Source organism: Myotis myotis, unplaced genomic scaffold (genome assembly GCF_014108235.1).
Source record: "Myotis myotis isolate mMyoMyo1 unplaced genomic scaffold, mMyoMyo1.p scaffold_m19_p_7, whole genome shotgun sequence".
Taxonomy (NCBI): Eukaryota; Metazoa; Chordata; class Mammalia; order Chiroptera; family Vespertilionidae; genus Myotis; species Myotis myotis.
Genome location: NW_023416379.1, coordinates 22,937,283 through 22,961,940, shown reverse-complemented (window position 1 = coordinate 22,961,940; position 24,658 = coordinate 22,937,283). Strand labels below are relative to the sequence as shown.

The following is a 24,658-nucleotide window of genomic DNA, read 5'->3' as shown; positions in this document are numbered from 1 at the left end:
TTCTAGGCCTTTGTTTTGATTTTTTTTTTTTTTTTTTTTTTTTTTTGGTGGTGGTGGGGGGGTGTTTTTGTTGTTATTGTTATTGTTTGTATCTATGCTGTAATATGCCAAAAGAAAAAATCTTAATGTACATTCAGCTTCAGAGAATATAGAATTTGGCTTTTTTTTTTTTTTTAGCCAATTGAAATAATTTTTAAAAATATGTTGGATTTTTTAGAGCAGTTTTAGGTCCACGGCAAAATAAAGAGGATGGAGATTTCCTGTATATCTCTGCTTCCGCACATGCAACGGCTCCCCCACTAGAGTGGTGTATTTGTTACAATTGATGAACCATTAGCACTTATGTTTATACCATCACTCAAAGTCTTTAGTTTGCATTAGACTCACTATTAGTGTTGTATGTTTTCTGGTTTTGAACCAATTTATAATGGCATGTATCTATCATTAAAGTATCAGAGTATAGTTTCACTACCCTAAAAATCCTCTGTGCTCCACTTATTTATCCCTCTCTCCCCAAACCCCTGGAAATAACTGATTCTTTTTACTGTTTTTCATAGTTTTGCCTTTTCCAATTGCCATATAGTTGGAATCATATAATATCCGGCACTATTTTATGCCATTACAAGACTGATACAGCAATTTTTTGGTCCATTAAAAAGTCTCATTTTTGCTCACACAGAGACCAATGCCTGTATGGTGTGAGAAATATATCATAACAGTCATCTACAGGTGTGTAGCTTCCACGGAAATATTTAGCTCAAAATAACTTGACCCATAACAAAGCACTGTATCATATGCCCATGTTTTCATATATACTCATATTTTTATAAAATTTATTTTCTTCTGCTACTCCAAGAATTTTTTTTGTCTTAATATTGCTAACCCAAGAAGGCCAGATTACTGACTATAATACAAACCATTAGTACTTATGTTTGCTAATTTATATATTAGCTAAGTCTGTGACTTTATAACACTAAATTAGACTTCCACAAGTAGGTGAACACTTTGCTGATTGATGAACATTTTTCATGTGCATTTATTGTTCAGCTATTCTCTGGCTTCATGCCAGGTTGGCCATAAAAGGCAATAAATAGATTCTAAAGGCAAGGATTGCTAAACTTTTTCTGTAAAGGGCCAGATAGTATATATTTTAAACTTTGCAGGCCATACAGTATCTATCACTTACATTCAGCTTTGTTCTTGTAGGAAAAGCAGCCATAGGTAATAGACAAATGAATGGGCCTGGTTGTGTTCTAATAAAACTTTTATTTACAGAAACATGTGCCTGGCCTACCAGCAATAGTTTGCAGACTCTTAGAGTTGAAAAAAGTTTGCCAACTCTTTAGATTCTAAAGAACTATTCATGGCAGATGCAGAGAGAGAGAGCTCTTCAGATAATACATAGTAGAAATACCTAGGATTAAATGTGTACTTAAGGGCTTACTACATGCCCCCTTTGTTAGGGGCTGGGGATAAATGAATGAATAAATGGAATTCCATGCAAGAAGAAACAATAAACAAAAAGCTGGAAAGAATTTAAAACAACACTGTGATTCATTCTTTTACTTTATCTGGGATAACAGGTGAATCATTCTCCAATTTATAATGGATTACCTAGTTCTGGCTTTGCTGGACATTTTTTTTTTCTTAAAGTCACCACAAATCAAGAAGACAGTTCTATTCCAACAGTTTGAAAACGAATCTATATTTTGTGTGAGTGTAGGGATTAAACCATGAAATATTTCCTTGAGAAGGTACCTCTCTCCTTTTAGGAAGTAGAGAGGCCTGATAATAAGAATGCCAACCTGTTCCCTTGACAACTCCTGATGTGGATTATTTTAAGAAAGTCATTAATTCATCTTTCCCTCTCAGTGTTCCCTCAATAAGATGAGATGGGGTTTTTTAAATCTCTTGTAAATGTAAACATATGTGTAAATAGTGCTCGACTCAGGCAACATTCTGGGGCCAGCTCAACCTCAAGGTCAATATATGAACTTGGAAAAGTCACAAAACCTTTCAAATATCAGATGATAGGCCTAACCTAATTAACTTTTTAAATCTGAAATCCTACAGTTTGAATTTGATAACCTAAAGTAAAAATGAACTCTGTATTGGATGTGTCAAGATAAAACATAGAAAATGAAGTGAGAATAATTTAAATAATGGAGACAGCAAATAAAGCACTAGTCTTTTATGAGTAATTGTGGAATCTTTTTTCCTGACTTTATAAATAGTACATTCTAAATGCTACCTTTCATGGCCAACAATCTCTGCATTACATTGCAGTTAGCTTGGGCCAGGCCTTGCCAATGGTCTAGTTATTGGCCTTTAAACATGTGTCACCCATGGGAGAAAGTAGGATACACGTATTGCCAATACATTACCCAGAAGAATAGTAATATTGCAATGTTACTAGTTGTTACTAAAGAGGACTATTTGTGACTTAAGCAGACCTTTCTGTAAATGGAACTGAAAATGCATGCTAGTGGAATTCAAGTTGTAGCATTTCAGTCTGAAATCAATGTTTAGGCCAGTGATGGCAAACCTTTTGAGCTCAACATGTCAGCATTTTGAAAAACCCTAACTTAACTCTGGTGCCATGTCACATATAGAAATTTTTTGATATTTGCAACCATAGTAAAGCAAAGACTTATATTTTTGATACTTATTTTATATATTTAAATGCCATTTAACAAAGAAAAATCAACCAAAAAAATGAGTTCGCGTGTCACCTCTGACACACATGTCATAGGTTCGCCATTACTGGTTTAGGCCATAAAGAGATGGAAACCAAACTAGTTTTTCAATGGGTGCATGCCAACTAAACATATTCACAAACTGTTCTGCACCATATCTCTCACAGCACTTATAATATCCAGATCAACCAAGTTGGAAGGGGAGGAAAGGAATGTTTTAGAGTAGGAGTGGGGAAGGAAATCCGTTAGGCAACGCATAGGATTGGATCAAGGTGTCAGCCTAAACATACAATGTCATCTCTCCCTCCTGCCTTAAATGACAGAAAACACACACACACACACACACACACACACACACACACACACACCATATTTTAATTTATAATAGTGCTAGAAGAAAAAGTATGCTAGAGAGAAACCAAGATGGCAGCATAGGTAAACACCAGAAATTGCTGCCTCCCACAACAAATTCAAAAATACAACTAAAAGACAAAATGGACATCATCCAGAACCACAGGAAGGCTGGATGAGTGGAAATTCTACAACTAGAAGGAAAGAGAAAAGTACACTGAGACTCAGAGGACATGCGGAAGTGCAGAGGTACAGAGGCGCATGCGGCAAGGGCTGGCAACTAAAGACATGGCTGTCTTTTTGAATCAGGAGGGAGTCACAAGCCCCCGACTGCTCTGAACTCCAGTTCCGGGTGAGTCTCTGGGGACCCAGACTCATACGGGGAGAAACTGGACTGCCTGTCAGCGGGAAGAACTCAGAACTCGAGGGTGGCTTTCTCTCAAAGGTGCTTGCAGCAATTACCGGGACACTGAGACTCGGGGCCCCTTAGGGCAGGGCTGAGGATCAACCATAGCTGCTTGCTCCACCTTGTTGATTCCCTGAGACCCCGCTCCACCCAGGCGGCTGCAGAGGCTTTTGCATATGAATGCCCTGGCCCTTTGCAATCTGAAAATTACCTAACAAACTGCAGCTGGGCCAGACAGACCCAGAACTTCCAAGAGAAGGCCCAAGGCCCCACAGAAGCTTGCATTGCTTCACAGCCGGGCCTCATCTGGGCACCTCCAAACCCCAAACAAGGAAGAGGAATCTGCAGATCTCCTCATAGCTCCTGCTGGGTAGCCTCAGGCAGAGGCTAAATTAGCACCTCCTTAGATCCAAGAGCCAGTGTACCCAGTGGTCAGAGTGGGATCATCCAATTACAACTCCTCAGATCCATAAGGGACACACTCAGGGGGCAGACTCAGTGAGCATCAAAGCCCCACTGAAGCAAGTCTAGCCTCATAAGGGTGTCTTGGGCACAGAAGTTCTCCCACTGTAGACACAGCTGATTCTCACAGCTAATTGGGCTGGAGGTCAATTCCTCCCAGTGATACCTACAACAATCAAGGCTTAACTACAACAAGACTGTGCACAAAGCCCACAAAGGGGTGCACCAAGAGTGTCCAGCTATGATTTATGTAGAGATTTGTTTCTAATAAATAAAGAATACACATTACGTTAAGCATGCATGGAACAGTTACAAAAACTGACCAAGAATTAGATCACAAAGATCTAATTGGGGAGGCTGAGCCACTGGGCCCTATAGTACACCTAGCACACAAAGCCACTCTACCAACACAGGGAAGCATAAAATATGCAGAGACAAAGAAACAGGTCACAAATGACAAAAAAGGAGGAAAGCAAACTACTGGATATAGAGTTCAAAACCACACTTTTAAGGTTTTTCAAGAACTTTCTAGAAACCGCCCATAAATTTAGTAAGACCCTCAAAAAGACTGGTGAGACTGCCGATAAATGTAATGAGACCCTCAAGAAATCTAGTGAGACCCTCGAAGTTATGAAAAAGGACCAACTAGAAATTAAGCATACACTGACTGAAATAAAGGATATTATGCAAAGTTCCCACAGCAGACTAGAGGATCACAAGAATCAAATCAAAGATTTGAAATACGAAGAAGCAAAAAACACCCAACCAGAAAAGCACAATGAAAAAAGAATCCAAAAATACGAAGATAGTGTAAGGAGCCTCTGGGGCAGCTTCAAGCGTACCAACATCCGACTTATAGGGGTGCCAGAAAAAGAGAGAGAGCAAGATATTGAAAACCTATTTGAAGAAATCATGACAGAAAACTCCCCTTACCTGGTGAAAGAAATAGACTTACAAGTCCAGGAAGTGCAGAGAACCCCAAACAAAAGGAATCCAAAGAGGACCACACCAAGACACATCATAATTAAAATGCCAAGAGCAAAAGACAGAGAGAGAATCCTAAAAGCAGCAAGAGAAAGACAGTCAGTTACCTACAAGGGAGTACCCATACGACTGTCAGCTGATTTCTCAACAGAAACTTTGCAGGCCGAAGGGAGTGGCAAGAAATACTCAAAGTGATGAATGCCAAGAACCTACAACCAAGATTACTTTATCCAGCAAAGCTATCATTCAGAACTGAAGGTCAGATAAAAAGCTTCACAGATAAGGAAAAGCTAAAGGAGTTCATTACCATCAAACTAGTATTATATGAAATGCTGAAAGGTATCCTTTAAGAAGAGGAAGAAGAAGAAAAAGGTAAAGATACAAATTATGAACAACAAATACACATCTATCAACAAGTGAATCTAAAACTCAAGTGAATAAATAATCTGATGAACAGAATAAACTGGTGATTATAATAGAATCAGGGGTATAGAAAGGGAGTGGACTGACTATTCTTGGGGGGAAAGGGGTGAGGGGGATGCTGGAAGAGACTGGACAAAAATCGTGCACCCATGGATGAGGACAGTGGGGCGGTGGGGGTGAGGGCAGAGGGTGGGGTGGGAACCGAGTGGAGGGGAGCTATGGGGGTAAAAAAGAGGAACAACTGTAATAATCTGAACAATAAAGATTTAATTTTAAAAAGAAAAGAAAAAGTATGCTATTGTATGGATAAGGAATAATTAAAACTTTTGGTAGGATTATGAGATTGATGAGGAAATCACAGTCCAAAATGATCACATCAAGGAACTGCTGCAGCAGATGGGGATATTGCAAGCGTATGTATTCAAAAGGACCTTGAAGTTGGAAAATAAAGATGCTCCTGGGGAGGCCTAATAAAAAGAAAAGAGTTTTAGCAATATAAATTTCAGACCATGTGCTATGTAAAGCACTTTTTAAAGGAACAAAGAGGAATATTTCACATTGATAAAAGATATCTACTAAGAAGATAAAGCACTCATAAACCTTTATGCACTTAGCAACATAACATGGAAATCTTTAAAGCAGCAATTTATAGAAATACAAAGAAAAATTGGCAAACCACATCACAGAGGGACGTTTTTATCATAATTCTCCCAGAAATTGTCAGTTCAAGAAGATTGAAAATATGTAAGGGTAGAGGATTTTAATAAAACAATTGACTAGCTATGATTTATGTAGAGATTTGTTTCTAATAAATAAAGAATACACATTACGTTAAGCATGCATGGAACAGTTACAAAAACTGACCAAGAATTAGATCACAAAGAATATCTCATCAAATTCCAAAACACAGAAATCACACAGACCATACACACTAGCTGATTACAATTTGATAAAATTAGAAACTAAGAACAATAAAGGGCCAACCGTCATCCCCATACAATCCATCCACCTGGAGTCCACGAACACCCTTCCTGGTAACTCTGGGCTTACACAGAAAATAAAAAAGGAGTTTAAAAACTAATTTAAGTGCTTACATCACCACCAGGAAAATGCAAATTAAAACAATGAAATCCCATTTGTTTTAATCCATCAGATTGTCAAAGGTTGTATTGGTAAAAGTATGGGGCAAACACTGTTGGTGAAGATTTTTTTGGCAATGTTCTTCTATTTAAAATTTTCAAATCTCATACCTTGTAATTTAGCAAATCTAGGTCTCTGTACTTATTTATGTGATAATGAGGATGGGTACACTGATATCCATTGCAATATTGGAAATGCTAAAAAAAAAAAAAAAGGTAACATTCATGGGTAACAAAACTGTAACTCATAGGAAATTATTAATTATGGCATATTCATATATGGAATACTATGGAATTATGGCATAGTCATACTAATTCATACTATATGGCTAACAAAATCATAAACTCATAGGAGATTATTAACTATGATATATTCATATGATGGAATCTCATTAAAAATTATATCCTGCCCTAGCCGGTTTGGATAGAGTGTTGGCCTATGAACTGAAGGAAGGGTCCAGGGTTCGATTCTAGTCAAGGGCACATGCCTGGGTTGCGGGCTCGATCCCCAGTAGAGGGTGTGCAGGAGGCAGCCGATCAATGATTGTCTCTCATCATTGATGTTTCTATCTCTCTCTCCCTCTCCCTTCCTTTATGAAATCAATAAAAAAAATATTTTTCAAAAATGAAATCCTTACGTACTGACATATCCCAAAGGTATATTAAGTCAGGAAAGCAGTTAAAAATGAATATGTATCTAGCATTATCATAGTTATACTTTTAAGACTTTATATTTCTCTCTCCATGTCTGTGTATCACATGCTTGTGGTATATAAATGCAAATACTAAAAAAATCTAGAAGTATGTACATCAAACTGAAGTGGTGCTTATCACTTTCAAGACATTACATTTGAGAGGTGATGAGGTGGGAGAGAGTAGTCAAGAAGGACTTTAGCTTTGTCTATATTGATTGAATTTTTCAAGATTATATTACTGTATTAGCTGTGGGTTTGGAGAAAGCCCACCAGTAGACTCACTTGTAGAAAATGAGTATTTACAACTCAATCCTATTGGTAGAAAGTCAGGTACCATCATAAAGATGGTTTCACACCATGAAACCATTCCATCACCACAGAACTCCTACAAGAAAATGGAAAACACACAATAATTATGCTCTCACAGCACCTTGCTTCTACTTCTTTCTGTCAATTATTTTGCCCTGCCCTGTGTCCATTGATTCTCTAAGCTCCCAGCACTCCTTAAATGTATCATGTTTGCCCTGGCCAGTGTGGTTCAGTTGGTTGGTCGTGATCCCGTGCACCGAAAGGTTGCAGGTTCCCAGTCAGGGCACATGCCCAGGTTGTGGGTTTGATCCTCCATAGGGGACATGCAGGAAGCAGCCAGTCTTACTCTCACCTCTATGTTTCTTTCTCTCCCTCTCCCTTCCTCTCTCTCTAAAAATCAATTTAATCATTTTTTAACCTATCTTTTAAAAGAAACAACTAATGTATTTATTTTCCTATCTACTCCCAGGGCCTTACATACATGTTATAGAGTTATGTGCCTTCTTTCTCTCTTTGCCTTTGTTAGCTCAAATTGAAATTTTCTTCATGCAAATTGTTTTTTTAACATGAAAAGGAGAGAGTGAGGAAACTCTCCAGCCTGTGCTGGCTGTAAATCTCATGCATTCCAGAGACACGCCTGATTTTCATTAAGATCGCCCTCTCATATGGAATAGATTTGGCTGAGTGAGGATTTCCTCAGACTGCTCTGTCTTTCAAGTCAAGACAGCTCGAAAGGCGCTGAGTCAGCAGCCAACGGCTGAAGCCAGGGTAGCGTGTGCTTTTTTTTTTTTTTAAGGCTTAGTGAAGCTGGGCCTCTGGGAGGAGCCATCCCACTTGGAGAAGTTATTACCAAGTCCCTACTAATAGCAAGATGAACATGCAGTCTTTGACATGATTCAATATAAGGTTACTTCCTTTCCTTCCTCTTCAACAAATCCCCAAAGACAATAATAGAAGGCTCTTTTAACTAAACTGACTTCACACCGTTCTGGGAGGGAGTGTGCCTCCCAGCGCTTGTTGTGTTTCAGATGCCATACCTCTATCGGGTAGCTCCCACCGTCCACGGAGGTGTGCCTTGACCTTTGATTTCATCTCAAAATTGAGCTGTGCCTTTGAAGCCCAGGAAGCTTATGGTAAAGTGGTCAGCTGAGGAATAGTTTCCATACTGACTTGCTTTCATATTGTCTTGAGTTTTTCTGATCTTTCTTAAGAAGAGGTTGTAAAATATATTCTTAAATCAGGCTTTATAGATTTCTGGTTTCTTTCAATTTACATAGTAAAAATGTTTTCTTACGAAGGCTATGAGGAATAAAGTAATATTGCTTCAAATTGCCCTCTTCCCCGTTTTCTGCTCTTGACATGATGTGTTAGGGTCTCTGGGGGATATCTGCTGATTTCTAAGCTTATCACCCACAATAGTCCTTATTCTGCACCACATTTTAAGTCGTGCAATCATTGAGGAAGCACTCACTGCATAAAATGAAAGATTAGACTACTAAAGAAGAAGTAAGAAAATGCCCTTTTCTTTTGTTCTGCATACTTAGAATGTGATGGAGGGGATGACATGCTATCTAGGACAAAGACTGGGTTCTGCACCTAGCTCTGCACTGAAAGTAAGTCAGTATGGAAACTACTGTCTTACATATGAAAGTAAGTCAGTATGGAAACTATTCCTCACTGGTAGGTCATGTGACCATGTGACCTTACACTTGCTATTTGATCTCCTGGGGCTCACCTACCTGCATATTGTATTGAGTAGCACAGTGCTGCCCATCTCACTTAGCTGATGAGAGAGGATGGGGATCAAATGAGAGAGATCATGTGGAAGCTCTGAAAAATAATAACTGTAAGTATCATTTGAAATATTATTAGTTTGGCAAATACACCTAAGGGTACTAAAATCTGAAAAGACTTAAAGCAAGTAAATCAGCCTTAAGCAAATCATCACTACATGTCCCAGCTTTTGTGATTACAATACTACTAATAATAATCTATAATAATAAAAGCATAATATGCAAATCGACCAAACAATTGAACAGCAGAACAACCATCCAGACGACCTTCCGGATGACCATGCTATGATGCCCACTGGTGCCAGGCCAGCCAAGGCTGGTGCGATGCAATTGGTTGGGGGCCTGGCCATCGCCCCATGATCACCCTGCAGAGGGAGGTCCAGGCCACCGGCCAGCAGGGCGATCAATCAATCGGGGAGCTCCACGATCGTCCCAAAGAGGGAGGCCCAGGCTACCCAGCTGAGGCGCTGTGGCAGGTGAGCGGGGCCTCCCTCTGCAGATGGGCGGGGCCTACCTCTTTGGGGCAATTGATTGCAGGGCTCCCAGACTGTGAGAGGGCATAGGCTGGGCTGAGGGACTCACCCCACCCCCTAGTGCACGAATTTCATGCACCGGGCCTCTAGTAATAATAATAATAATAATAACAATAATACTACCTGGAAAATATGTCTTGGGAAACATTAAAAATGACTTAAGAAGTTGCCCTCTTAGGATAGTGAAAATCCCTGTAATTACTCTTTCTATTATTTATCTGAATATTATCATTCTAATACTAAGGGAGAATTAGAAAAAAAGATAGTTTTACACAGAAAAGCTTAGAATTCTTTTCCCTCAAAAGGCAGCATTTAAAAAGATGTTTGTTTCCGATAGGGGTATGTAAAATAGAGAAAACTCTTCTGGTTTCTCCTTGAAGTGTTCAATATTTGTTCCTTTGTTCCGTAGTGATTTGAAATGTCCTAAGTAGCTTTCAATTCAAGCAATTCTTCTTGGCTAGGAGGTGGAATTATTATAATGGCATTATTGAGAGGTTTAAAAATAAACAATTTCATTTTCTTTACATACCAACTGCTTTTATTTTTTTTGGAGCCTTTTTGCTTTTCCCTGCATGCATTTCCTTTGTACATGATTATTGTCATAGTGTATATATGATATTGAAGCTGCCTTTTTTCACTTAACATTTGTTGGAAACATTTGTATGTTGTAACATATATTTAGTTATCATTATGGTTAACATTGCATTAAATTGATATAATTTTATGCAACCACATACCTACTGTTAGCATTTTCATTTTATTATTTTTTTCTCTTCTTGATAAGGCTTCAAGTTATTTTTCTCCCTCAATTTGAATGATCTTAGGGTAAATTGAACCTTCATATAAATTCCTAGTAGTGGCGTACAGTTTAAAGATAATTATGGTTCTTGCCAAAATACATTTGAGACTAATTTAGAGTCAACTCAATAAAATATGCCACCAGCATTATCTAAATAAATCTACTGCACTAGCACTTCATCCTTTGAAGGTCAGGGCATGTTTTTATTTTTTGTGAATTTAATTAAATGATGAGATATGCATTTCTTTGATTACCAAAAAGTTTAGGAATTTATCCATTTTTTAATTTGCTCCTTGTAATTTCTAGTGGGAATTGTTTCATTCTATTCTTGCCTCTTTATCTGTTGGAATTTTGCATTTATTTTATCAATTTAACTGAATTATTTCAATGTAGATTGAAAATTTCTTTTAATCCTATCTGTGGCAGATTCCCCCCACCCCTCCCTCCTGCCCCCCCCCCCCCCAATCTGAGTTCTTGGTTATTACACACTCAAAAATGAACCAGGTCTGCTTTTTGTACTGTTAGAGAGGGAATGCCAATGTTAGCTTAAAGCTGAAATCAGCACACTCTCTTCCCCAGAAAAGGTCCTATTGCCAAAAGAAAGGTTGCATGTGAAGGAATGCCAGGTCCTGGGTGATGATGGCTTTCTGTCTGTGCCACATGCACATTTGATCTGGCCAGACAGCTTGATAACCGGGAAGCTGGCTACTCTTCCAGGAGTATTTCCATGTTTCCAGTCTGTTTCCAGGCCTCTTAGTGCCAGGAGGCCCCCTTTCTCTGATTCAATGCTGCCTTCTCTTCCAGAGGCAAGGGCCTAGATCAGGAGGGGAGCCTTGCCAGGATGCGGGGCACAGGAAGGGGCAGCATGGACTCCAAGTCACTCTCTCTCCCCTGTAGGCACTAACCAAAGGATTGCTTTATCCACAACTTGGCAAACACTTCTGCTGTATTTAAAGACATGAATCAAATCACAAAGATTAAATTTTAGCATCAGGACTTTAGGGTAAAACAAGTGTGTGTCTGCACTCATAGTTTGCTTCATTTTTTATTACCTAAGCTCTCCTATGAGTTACATCCCACCATATGTCTCTTTCCCAGGCGATAAATCTAGGAAGAGATAAGGGACTCCATCCAGGCTATTTAGGACATAAAATATTCTAAGAAAGTTGCTCCCTGTCCTCTCCTGGAAATCTCTAACCCTTGGTTACACTTACCGTTGGGTTGGAGCATATTGTTTTGGCTCTTGTATGTAACCAAATCTTTCCTGCTTCTAATTAAACTTATTCCTTTTAGTACAGTGTTTCCCAGAAACCATATGGCTATTTTCCACTAAACTAATATCCCTTCTTGGTAGTTTTGAGATTTTGAAATTTTTAAAAGAAGAATTCTTATAAACTATTAAAAATTTACAAGCAAGAACAGAATTTAAGGAATAAAATGAAGTTTAATTGTATGCCATTTGACTTTTGGGCATTATTTCTTGTTTTCTCCAAGTTTACAATTATATGTATTTCCTTGAATTGCTTATTGAAATGATAAAATTTATTCTATTAAGTAGCATCCCTATGGTGTAAACTACTCTCTAAAGAACACAGTAAACAAAAACATAAAGAATTTCAGAAACATATTTATGATTATTTCTTAAGACAGTATAACTTAATTCTAAAATTTGCTTTTGGGGGCCTGAAAAGTCTCTTCTTATAAAATTCTCTTAAGAAAGAAGAGTAAAAATGATTACTGTCACCTTGATATTTCCTTATCACATGGAGTAAATTGCTTCTTGTTCATTCTGCTTACAGGGAGCACCTTGGAAAAACACCTAAATGTGCCAAGATACACATTTGTCCATGGTGTTCAGGGTAAATAAATCATTCCATTTCCACTTGTCACTATGTTAGATCCCCTTGTCCTTGTGAGCTAGTAAATCAATCAATCTAGTTCTAGGCAAGATTCTAACAAAGCTCAATTTGGGTGACATTATCTCTTGAGAGACTCATCATGGCCAGCAAAAGTCCACCAATACCATGTGACTCAGCTATTACTTCATCAGAGGCTTAAACTCTTCTTGTTGACCCTGAATAGCAGGCATTGGTAAAAAATATATACTGTATATGAAAACTCCCTTTGAAGTCAAGCCAAACTCCACAGCTTGCTATCTATAATTTTAGTTTATTTTTCCAATGTCCATCAGTCTTACTAACTATAAACACACAATTCTATTCTCAATTCCCTCTTCCCTTTCACCCTGGTAGGTTGTTTTCCTGTTGAGTTTATCTTAAAATGACCATTTCACTTAAATCGATATCTCTCTCTCTCTTCTTTCTCTTTCCCTCCCTCCCTTCCCCTCTCTCTCTCTCTCTCTCTCTCAAAATAAATTTTTAAAGAAATATGTATAGTTTTAAAAAATAAAATAAAATGACCATTTCAAAAGATTCACCTAGATTTCTACTTGGGGGAAAATGCAAGAATTCAACACCTCTGGCCAGGTTAGATAAGAAGCAGACAGGTGAATCCCTTGTTATGTAACACAGAGTGAAGTGGTTGAGTTTTTGTAGATAGAAAATGTTTAATACATTAACTTGGCGGTACTATAAAAAGAAAAGAAAAAAAAAGAATTTCATGTATCAGCAACACTGAGATATTTTTAAAACAATCTGATATCAGCAGGAAGGCAGACCTTCCAGGTAGTGACCACCTATACAAAATGGTGATGGGGCATCAGACTGCCGAATCCCTTCCCAGCTCACCATGGAGCCTGGGTTTGTTCTCTCAGCTAGTTTGTAAGATAGGTATCCCATTCAGTACTTCTAAGAGACAGGAAATATTGATAAGGAACCAGGCAATTACAATACATGATACATGCTACCACAGGAGAAACTATACCTACACATAAAAGGGGCCCATATTTTGGGATTAATGAAGGCTTCAGCAGAATAGAATAACTAAACTAAGACGTGAAGAATGAAACTGACGAACATAATAGGGCCAGAGTTATGGATGCATGGAACAGAATAACCAGTCTCAGTTGGGGGAGGGAGGGCAAGAAGAGATTAACCAAAGAACATATATGCATATATGCATAACCCGTGGACACAGACAATAGTATGGGAAAGGCCTGGGGTAGGGAGGTGGGTGGAGGGGGGCAAAAAGGGAGAAAATGGAAGACATCTGTAATACTGTCAACAACAAAATAATTTTTTTAAGTGAAGGATGAGTAAATTAGTGAAGTAGGGAAAGGGGGGGAAGAGAAGCCCAGACCGATGGGACAAATTATCAAAGGTCTGAAGACTGAAGTGACAGTAAATTTGAAGGAAGGAAAGTAATGCCAAATTGAGGAACCAGTGTTCAGATCTTTAAGGTTTTTGCAAGGTATTTAAGTAATTTATACGCTGTCCTCAGGAAACAAAGATCCATTGAAATGTTTTAGTCACAACAGTGTTATCATTGGGCATAAGGAATGGATAGGAAAGGGCCAAATTCCAGAAATTCTTCCATTGGAGATTTATGGCTTTGGCTTTTGGTTTATGGCTCTGACTCTGTTAATAAATAAGTATGCTTGAGATTTTTAATGCAATAAGCTTAATTCTTGTTTTGCAAAGAGAAACAAGGATTCTAAATTTCAGAAAGGGTAACATTAACTGAAGAGCTCTCATTACTGAGATGGGGGGTAGGGGGAAAAGTGATTTAAAAGAGAAGTCTGAAACCATAAGCAAACTGTGTCATTTGCCAAGTTCCTCATCATTTAGTGAGTGAAGAGAAAAGGTAAAAGAGAAAAGGCAATGCCCACCTGAGTCAGAGCCAGGGAGTTCTCTCTGCTAGGATTGAGCGTGTGAGTAAGCACACAGCTGTGAAAGTGGAGGAGAGCAGATGTTCCTTACATGCCTCTGCATGGCTGTCATGAATCTTTGTATGGGAAGGTGACATTACTGACCATGAATGTTAAGTGTGTTTCTTAGCATTAAAGACTGAATTTGTACTTCTCTGTTTATATTCTCTTGACCAAACTTATGGAAGACTAACAGAACAAATTTTCAATAGACTTGGAGGGTTAATCTAACTGACCTTCCCTGGACTTGAACAAGAAGCCTTAGCATTTTAGCACAATGCTCTAATCAACTATGTTAATCAGACTCATGCCTTGCCATGCATATGAAGAAAAGTAATAACAGAATTTGAAGAAGTGTTTTTCTTGAGTGATTTTTTAGCCACCAAAGAATCAAAAGTTCCAATTTTCTTCATAATTGAAATCATAGCAGCTGCGAGAACTCAACTGTTTATGAAGACACAAGCAGAAGTCGTAGGCTTTATTTCATAGATTAAGTCTAAAGGCTGTATGTACTTTCACAAGGTCTCATGATTGGTAATGCTTATTGTGGGTGATAATATTTATTTAGGCCAGTCAGAACTACCAAGTACAAAAGATGTTTAAAGCAAAAATGGCATAGGCTATTTTACAAATGCACAGGCTGAAATTATCTATAATTTCAGTGAATGGCATAAATTGTATGACACAGAGTTGGCTCTGGCTTTCATTTTCATGGCAAAGACAGCTTGCAAATCAGGGATGTGACTCATGGGTCACAGACATGGTGCATCAATCTAGCACCTGCTTTCCCAATCAGTCAGGTTACATTCATATCCAGACACAAATAACCATATTATTAACCTTAGCCACTGCAATTATTGAGAGGATGTGCAAATTTAAGCTAATAGGGTTCATTTCCTCCTCATGGCACATGCATGCACTTAATTCATAAAAGCAGTGCTATTTCTTTCTGTTGATTATCTCAGAAAAGAATGACATTTTGGGTTTTCTGTTTGTGGCTTTGTGTGAACCATATATAGGTAAATTTTACAGAAGGCCACAGCAGATGTGACTTTGAACTGAGGCCATGTGACTAGCTGCAGCATGCTACCCTAACCTCACTTTGGGGAAATCCAAGCTTCGCAGTTGCCACACAGGATGTTTCATCAAAAGAGGGATTTTCCCCTCTGCTCTGGAACACATTACTTACTTCCCCTTCCTCTACTCTACAGTACAAAAATATCTCAAAACAGTTAATAATTTATCCTGTCATGGGTGACTGTATGGGGAGAGGAGAAGGATAGGGGATGAGGGTGAGTTCGAGCACTGGGGTACAAAGGGGCAGTAAGAACAAGACCCCCAGAACACTCTGGTGAGCCCATCTTGTCTCTGAGCATGCTACTTGATAAAAACCAATAGTGAAAATAATAACTGGCCTACAATGTATCAAGCATGGGTTCTGTGTCAGCTCTCAGTTTGAAGCCCAGCTCTGACACTTACCAGCTATATCCATGAGTTTCCTCATCTATAAAACGGATAATACAAATTAAAAGGGTTGCTGTGAGGTTCAAACAAGAGAGCGTATGGGCATTTACTTCATTTGTCTCTGCTTCCATCCGCCCTCAAACCCAAGCCTAAAAGAAATCAAAGAGGCCTACACAATGAAAATTATATGGGGATTCTGAACTGTGTGTAATGTAGCCAATCTATTACTTCTCTTTGCCTTGTAATTTGAGTCCATTGGATACAACACGTTAATCATAAGCCTATGCTCCATGTCTTTCTGTTCAGCAGAGGAACTAGAGATTGCAAAGCAAGTACATTATTAAATGAGTTTGTGTCAGTATAACTTGCAGGACAAGTGAGCTTTTTACTAGTCAAGGTATTTATCAACTTGTTTCTAGTCTCAGTTGTTATGTCTCATTTCTGAATCTCCCAAGCTAAACCAGTAGGAAAACTGGAAGGAAGGTCTTCAAGTTTACATTTCTCTAGGGCAAAATTTTAAGATTCTCATCCCTAATTCTTAAGGTTAGATCTTTTTGGAATATCTACTATTAAAAAAACCACACAGATTATTTAGCCAACCCTCACTGTGACCTAGAATGTTCTTGCCAAAGAAGAATTCGATTGGGCCCTAGCTGGTTTGGCTCAGTGGATAGAGCATCAGCCTGTGGTCTGAAGGGTTCCAGGTTCGATTCCAGGCAAGGGCGCATGCCCAGGTTGAGGGCTCAATCCCCAGAGTGCGGCGTGCAGGAGGCAGGCAACCAATGATTCTCTCTCATCATTGATGTTTCTGTCTCTCTCCCTCTCCCTTCCTCTCTGAAATCAATAAAAATATATATTTTTTTAAAAAGAATTCCATTGGCATTTTGTCCCATCCCTGCACCCCCCACATCCACACACACACCACACGCCCCCCTGCCCTCTGGAAGGACAGATTCTCTATACAATCTCAGGACAAGGCATCTCAAGATCTCCTATCTTTAATTCTGGGAGATAATTGCTGACTAGAAGACTAAATTATGAGGGTCTAAAGCCACAACTCCTAGAATTTTTATTGTTATTGAGAGTTTTCTAAAAGTCCATTTTATTATTTTAAACTTTAATCTCATCAAGACTTGATTTTCCTTCATCTATAAAGATAAAAATGCAATAGAGTTTTAAAAATATACTCCTGAGTAAATAACAATTATTTTTGTATGAATGAGCATCATCTTGAGCTTTCTGAATGTAAGCCAGATAATATATAAATCAGAAAATCACTAGCAATTGAATTTCTTTAAGGATTTTACTTTAAAACTGTAAATTACAATAAAAATAACAAGGCTATAACTTGATATATAATGAATTATTTCAGTTATACTTATATAGTTTACTTTTAATATGCCTCCATTCAGGCAATTTAGAAATAAAACAATCATTAGTACATTGAAGATGGCATGATATTCTCTATTATTCAGATGTTAATCCGTGATTCTGTATTTCCTATACCAGAAGGCAAAAGCTAAATAAGGAAACCTATCAATAACAACATTTTTAAGTATTTTATTTGGAAGACATGAGAATCTTTTTAAGGTTTTTTTTTAATCACTAGTTCAAATACCCATTCAGACTGTCACTATGTAACCCAGTTCCCACTCAAGAACAGATTAATAATTTTTAAAAATTTCTAAATGAGGAGTTATAAAGCAACATTGGATAAATTTCACATGGTGACATTGGTCAAAATAGCTTCCCCATTGGCCCAGACCACCTATCTCCCTCACTCTTCCTTCTTTCAAAGTTCCATTTCAACACTGATTGAAATGGACAGACATCTGGACTAACAGTGCATCACACAGCCACCATATTCCTCAAACTGCTCTTCTTCTTCAATTTTGATTCCTCAGTACCATTCCCTTGGCAATCACTTCAGCTCCTTCCATCCCTCTCACAGTCTTAATCCCACTCATCCCGGGTCTATCCTTTTTCTCACTCAGCAACACCATTAATTCCCTTGCTTCCCCTTTAAACAACATCCTCTGGGACTTCTGTCAGTAAACTCCATTAAATCATTAAATTTTCCTCAAAACCCTCCTTTCTGCCCTCTCACTTTGTTCTACAAGATCATAACATGTGCCATATATTAAACAGAGCTTGTTGGCCAAGTATGCTTTGAAAATGCCAGGTTAGTTAGACTTCCCAGAGCCTTCATTTGGGCAATGTGCTCTGTGAATCCCCAAGAAGACAGAGCCTGAGCTGGTCCCCAGATACATTGGACCAAAAAGCTCTTTTAAAGAACATCTTCAGGAAAGTGCTGCCTTAGTTGATATTTGGGTTGACGACATCTAATGACGACATCTTGTGCCACACCTCAAGCAGAAATGGCTGGAGGCCAAGAGGTTGGCAGGTACTCTCTAACTTAGCCTTTGAGAACTTCACCACTTTTACTCAACCACAGACTTTTTTTAAATTTTATGTTTTATTTCTTTTATTATTAAATTTATTGCGATGTCATTGGTCAACATGAACATATAGGTTTCAGGTGTGGGTTTCTGTGTTACAGGATTTATATATTGCACCGTGTACCCACCATCCAAAGTCAAATCTCCTGTTGCCAAATATTAGGACCCTCTTCTCTCCCCACCCCCTTCCCTCTGCCAATCACCACAATGCTGTTTGTGTTCATGACTTTCAGTTTTATATCGCACATATGAGTAAAGTCATATAGCTCTTACCTTTTCTGACTGACTTATTTCACTTAGCAAAATGTTCTCAAGGTCTATCCATGTTGCTGCAAATGGCATTATTTTATCCCTTCAAACTAAAACTGTTTCTGCACAGCAAGAGAAACTGACAACAAAACAAAGAGACAGCTAACCAGATGGGAGATGACATTTGCAAACAGTAGCTCCGACAAAGATTAAGCTCTAAAATATATAAAGAACTCATAAAACTCAACACCAAACAAACAAACAACCCAATCAAAAAGTAGACAAAGGACCTGAAAATACTACAGCCTTTATTATCATCTATTAACCTCCATTCAAGACACTTCTTCCTACCTTTTAACCACTGGCGCCTGATGCTATAATTTTCCTTTCTATTCTTTCACAAGCAATCATTATGGGCAAATTCAATATTTACACTCATAATTCAGCTAACAATAACAATAATAGTAATGATATAATTTGAAATGTCTACTGTGCACCAATAAATATCTTTAACACTTAACATGCATTATCTCATTTAATCTCCACAACCACTGTAAGAAAGAGATACCAATGCTTCCAATTTGCTGATGAAGAAAATACAGTATTTAGCAAGTCCAAGAATATACAGGATATTAAGTGGTAGAATCAAGATTCAGAGCCATATTTAAATGATCTAATATATCTTCCCCTACTTTATAGTTATTCGAACTCTTTAGCTCCACCACATCTCTCTAGCTTCACTTTTTCATCAACCTACAGCCACCGTCATTTGTTGGGTCTTCTAATTATTGTGAACTGCTCTTTCTCCAAGATTTTAAACTTTGCAGTTAGTTCTTGACTAAAGCTTTCTGCCTTTTGATCTCACTCACAGCCACTGTCTGCCCTTCTCCTTCATCGTGCCCTCCCGTCATTGTCCTTGTACTGCTGCGCTTCAGCACGCAAGATGCCACTATGGTGTGTTGAAGCTGTAAGTCCGCTCTTCATCCACTGGCAGTTCCTGCTGTGTGTTTAATGTGTGGCGGACCCCACAAACTGTGCATAATTTGCAGATAGCTTAGAGCAAAGGCGACGCCCACTTAATTTGCTGGCAGGATTATAAAACTCATTTATAATCATTTGAGAGGTCATCTCTGAGCACAGCTTTCCTCTCCAAAGATCTGATGCCATCTATTAACATGCTCTCCCAGAAACAGCCTCAAATTCCTTGTTCCTCAGTGATCCTTTCTCTTGCTGCCCAGAATATATTCTGTAAAATCCCAAACTTGTGGGATATTAGGATTAGAAGGGGCCACAAAATGTATACAGGCTCACCCCTTCATTTTACAAATAAAAAACTGTGGCCTGGAGGAGCCTGTAAACAGAAATTGCTGAAAAATTAGATAAAAGTCATAGAACAGGCCTTTATTTCAAGAATATATTCCTGACTACTTCTTCTCTGCCAGGTTGTAGACTTAAGTCTGTTAGTGAACACTCTGTACACATATATTTCTCTTGATCACTCATTAGTTGAGAAACTTGTGTGTTATCAGAGGGAAGTAGGGCCGACTGCTTTTCATAGCAGCACAATGAGGTCCTTTCTGTTGGGTGGGACACTTTGTCCAGATTTCCTTTGCACCAGATGGCTGTCCCCCAAAGGCCCTAAAGCTCCTGGGATCATTAAGATTCCAGATGTGTCTGCTACTGTCGATCTGGGGTAATGTGACTGCAGCTCTCTTCTTGCCAAGTATGTGTTCGGCTGTGAGATGGTACTCAGATATGTTGTTTGGCTTGCTTCTAATATATTCGCTAATTTTCCATTTTAATTTCTGAACCGCAAAATAGGCCTTGTGCAGTATGTAAAGGTATTTAGAGGTTAAGTAGTTAAAAACCTTTCCGTCTGAATTGTGGGTTCTAGAAATGTATTGGGGAACATCTGAGACAGTCTAATTCCCAGGTCCCAGAGTTCCCAGGCGTCTCCTTTCTTAATACATTGAACTTGTTCTGAATCCAATTATACTGTTTCCATTTTGCAAAATAACTCATTTTGTGTGTTCGTCAGGAGGATGTGCTTTGATATTAGAAAAAAATGTTTTTACTTTAATGTGCTCCAGATTTGGAGACCCTTATTAAGGCCTGTCTGCCTTATTTCCCAGTTGTACTAATTAAAAGTACTAATTATTTCCATGCTAGTACCCCAGGACCATCTTTTGATGCATGAAAGTTTTGAGGGAATTTTTTTAAAAAATGACTTTGGGAATCAAGTGAAAATATTAATACTCTGAAGTCCTAATTAAAAACAAACAAACAAACAAGTTTTTAGGTCAGTGCATTTGACTTTCAACCCTACTTCTTTGGTCTCAGGTCTGTTCTGGATTCCTGCCATTTGGGAAGTAGTTCATTGCCAGAATCCCCCTTCGTTATACAGCAGTTAGTGTAATTAATGCTGAAAAGGGACTTACCTCACTTCTGATGCTAATAGGGTTCTCAGAAGCAGGGTTTGTTTGTTTTCTTTTAATCTAATTTTTGTCATTTATGAAGAAGTTAAAACAGATTTCCAAGATCCTTCCCCCATCTATAGTCCATGATTCTCTAAAACCTACAGTCGGTCACTGTCCTAATTCATAAATCAACCCATTTCTCACTCTCCTGAGAAACAATCCAGGTGTGCTCAGGCAGGAAGTCGGTTACTTACTTTTCTATGCAAAAGGTGTGAGAATGGAAGAAAGATTATCTTTCCAGCTGGAAAGCAATCCTTTCCCAGAGATACAGATAAGCACTTTTTAAAAATTTTCTGGACTACAGAAAAATTCTACTCTTAAAAAATTATTAAGTCACATAAACTGAGGGAGCATCCTAGTGGAGAGTAAGATTTTTAATCACACTTTTATTGATATAAAGTGTTGTGATTTATGTGAATTTTTTACAGTATATTATTCTCAATGGCAAGTTTATTCCCGTTTAGATCCTTTGGGATTACAAACACATAACTCATTTACTCCCTTCAGTATACCTTTGCTTGAGAGAGAGAATATTTTGGTGGCAAGCTATTTCAGTGGAGTCAGACTATGCAATAGAACATAAAAAAAAAAAAAAAAAAGCTAGTAGAAAACAAAACTGGAAAAACACCTACCTAAAAAGTATATATAAATGAAATTGAGTTTATTTTATGAAAATAAGGCCAATGAAAATGAATTCCACCAGTGGAATGAATTCACTCAACAGTGAATTTATTTATAAATAAACTAATAACAGTGTTGGATGCTTGCTGTGAGTGCTTTGTTGTTCAGCTGTAATGTTGGTGGGAAGCGTAGGGAAGCTGGAAATAGCAGCAGTGGCTTCTAACTCTGTCCCATTAGCACTTGGGAGTTAATAGCCTCCTGGTTTTTGAGAAGGGGAGAATTGGAACTCTACTAGTAGGGAACCATTTTATTCTGCAATTAATATAATTATCTAAAAAACTAACATTCAGTACTTGGAATAAGGTTATTTCATATATTTGAGTTGCTGGCAAGCTACCCCCAAGTAGTCATTTGTTAATGACTATTTCAAGTCACTTATCTAAGGCTATTGATAGAAAAAATAAACTTTAAGGATAAAGCAATAGAAGCAATTATAGGGAAGTGAAAGTACCCAATAGTATGTAAAATGTGTTGGAACTGAGTCATATGTAATTTTTTAAAACTACTTCACTATTAAACTCTAGTTCCTGGAATCTTTCTAACTCACAATCTATTTTGGGACAAACCTGCCAGTACTATGACCCTTTCACTATACATTAAAATTTATACAGAAAAGTTGGAGACTAATGGAATAATCAGATAAGACTGACTAAGGAGCCGGACACATGTGTGGCCCTGTGCTAACACTGAGCATAGGGCCTCCAAGTGGAGGCCAACCTAAACTCTCCCTGTTTCAAAGTTGTTTCCTAATGCTATGTTTGAAAAAATGAGTTGATTATGTAGTTTGTAGTTTAAAACTTGGTTTTGTTTTTTATTTTAAATACCTATTTTTCTACTTCCTTCCTGTCAATACTTATCTAAATGTTTTTTATAATGAATTTTATTTTAAGTAATTCCTTATTGTCTTTTTTTCTGAAAAGGGCCTGGGGCTATAATTTCACCTTGATCTTAATTGCTTTCTCTCTTTTGTTTACTGGTTCAGCTAACTTGGTTGCAGAGTTTACATTAAGACCCTGACTCTAAGATTTCTTACCGGGACCTGAATCTTAGACCTAGCACGGATGAGAAGGTTCACATTGCACATCTCTCACCTCTAAACAGAGCCACCTAAAGAGGATGCCACACAAAGGTTATTTTTCATGGCTCTAGAGAAGGTTGCACAACCTCAACCTGCATCTCATTTTGACATTTAAATGCTACTGCTCTAACAACCAAAGCCTTCATATTCCAAACGTGTTCTGTTTCCCTTGTTTTATACTCAATGCACATAGCCAACCATCTCCTTATTAAAAAAAAAAAAAAAAAAAAAAAACTCTCCATATACTCAAAAAAATGTATTCAATAACCATTTAGCCTTCTCTTCAAGAAAATGAATATCAGTCCTGTTTACCTCTCCTCATCGGTCTTATTTTCCAACACTTGAATCATTTTGCCATCTTTGTGGTTGCCTTCTAAATAATTTCCAAGTTCTCCAATCAGCCTTTAAACATGGAATTCAGGAGTTCACATTTCAGAATAATACTAAATTGAGATTATCTAATAGCTCCTTCATATCATACTCTCATTTTACATTTATTTATTTTTACATTGGTCTTTTTAAGTGTCCTAGTATTAAAAACAATTTTTTGTCTAGATTTGGATTTTTTTATGGAACTTATTAGTTTTGGATAATGGTATCTATCTATACAGAGCTGACATTTTAATGCAATACTGATACATATGTAAATTTTCTTCAAGAAGCATTTATAGAAATTAGAACTGTAGCTAAAATAGTTTTATTATTTCTTCATTTAATATTTTGTCTAATATCTTTCCTCTATTTAATCTTGGATGAATTTTCCAGCAAGTTTCTGGCCAAAAAAAAAGAGTCAGAAACTAGCTGCATAATACTAATACAATAACTATGCCAATTTAGTTTGGCATCAGTCTGATTATGAACAAATTTAGAGCGTTAGGAATGTTTTGGATTATTTCTCCATCCAGGTTTATTGTTTTCCTTTTTCTTTTCTTTTTGAAAGCAGGCTGAAAATAATTACAACATATGGAAGTATGTAACTTGTAGTTTATTAATCTCATTTATCCCTCTGAAGATTCAGGCCTTCAGAAAGGATAACCCTATCTGGCATTCCACTACTAGTCTTGGGAAGTTCAACAAAGTGCTGCCCTGGCTTGTGAATTTTTATTTACCTTGGGAAAGAACCAGGTCCATGGGGAAACTGGGCAACAGAAACAATGATGAAGGCCCATAAGATGTAAAGGAAAATATTCACAGGGGGATTTTGACACTCTCTGTTCCCCTTTTCCCAGTGCCATATAAAGAATCTGTCATGAACTCTTACTAGAGAGCCTTATCTTTGCACAATCCAGAGAAACTTGAGAACCCCAAACTAGAAGACTGAAGGTAGGGAATGCATGCATTCAAGTTCATCAATAATTCTATGCTGAAAGAATATGAGACTACAGCCACCAAATGCCTATCATTTATTTATTTTTTTATAGTAACACTTTATATCAGAAACTTTCCCAATCATTAGGACATTTATCCCTCCACTCCATTTCTTAGATTTGGGCAAATCTGTTCTGTTTGCAGGAGAGATAGATGATAGGTAGATATGCTAGATAATTTTCAAATTATGACAATAATATAAAATATTATTAAAATTTAAAAAGTAGGAAAAAAAAGAAAGGCATCCATATTATCACTACAGTGAAACAATAAACACTGCTTCATTCATTGACTTGTCTGTCCTTCTATACACAATTGAAATGCAATTATATATTGTGATTTATTTTATTTAACATAATATAGATAACATTTTTCTTACTACTAAAAATACTTAAGGGACACCATGTGAATAGTGGCTATGCCATTCTTTACCCAATCATTTCCCCACTAAATGTTAGGTTGCTTC

At 37.7% G+C, this 24,658-nt stretch overlaps 1 protein-coding gene across 1 annotated transcript in view; it reads left to right on the top strand.

The window, feature by feature from the left end:
• Positions 1-24,658, top strand: part of LOC118660169 — a 76,765-nt gene that overhangs the window by 33,213 nt on the left and 18,894 nt on the right. The window lies entirely within an intron of this gene.